The sequence below is a fragment of the Trichechus manatus genome, unplaced genomic scaffold (assembly GCF_000243295.1).
Source record: "Trichechus manatus latirostris isolate Lorelei unplaced genomic scaffold, TriManLat1.0 scaffold00057, whole genome shotgun sequence".
NCBI lineage: Eukaryota > Metazoa > Chordata > Mammalia > Sirenia > Trichechidae > Trichechus > Trichechus manatus.
The window spans coordinates 5632651-5633542 of NW_004443993.1; positions in this window are offsets into that span (position 1 = coordinate 5632651).

An 892-nucleotide genomic window follows, 5' to 3' on the forward strand; every position below is an offset into this window, starting at 1 on the left:
CCAGCTTTCACATGCACGTGAGGTGAAAGTAGCGGGAGGGAAAGGTTTGTGGTCTTGAGCTTGCTCAACCTTGAAAGATATGGAGGTCCAGGGCCAAGTGGACCTGGTGACATCAGGGACCCTGGCACAGGCAGGGGAGCAATGCAAAGGGTCTTGGAAGTCTCCAGAGGGGGCTTAGTGGCCCTAGGCAGGAAAAGGAAGTGACTGTGACTCGATGGGACCAAAGATGAAAAGGGCTGGACAAGGAGGACTTCAGTCCCGAGGCCGTCGGCAGTTTGTCTGAGGAAAGCTCGCGGAAGCGAGAAAAATTAAGAAGGGAGGAGTCTAGAGGCCCAGAGGCACCCAAACGTTGAGGAAGTGAGGGGAGCTTCCCTTTTTTGTGTGCGAAGTTGCTCAAATTCTTAAAATACAAGTTAACCAATGGCTGCTTCCAAGAGCATTGTGAAAACGTGCCTGGGGTTGAGGACATCTCCCCACGAATGGGAAGGTTCCATTCCGGAAGAGCCCCAGCTGGGGACCCCAGGGTTGGGGGACCGGGACAAAAAGGAGACGTCCTGGCTGGGGGTCCCTCCACCTTGAGTGGCCACAGTTTCCTTTCGAGACCGTTCAGAGTCTCAAAATCTCTGTTGGAGACTGAGGAAGTTCTGGAAAAATGGGAGTAACAAAAGGTGACATTTATGAAACATGTACTATGTGCCTTGTCCTGTGTTGTTGTGAGTTGCCATCGAGTTGGCTCTGCTCATGGTGGCCCCATGCACAACAGAACAAAACATTACCTTGTCCTGCACCATCTTCGCGATCATTCGTCTGCTCCAGTCCATTGTATATTTTGAGTGCCTTCCAAACTGGGGGCTCATCTTCCAGCACTATATCAGACAATGTTCTGTTGTGA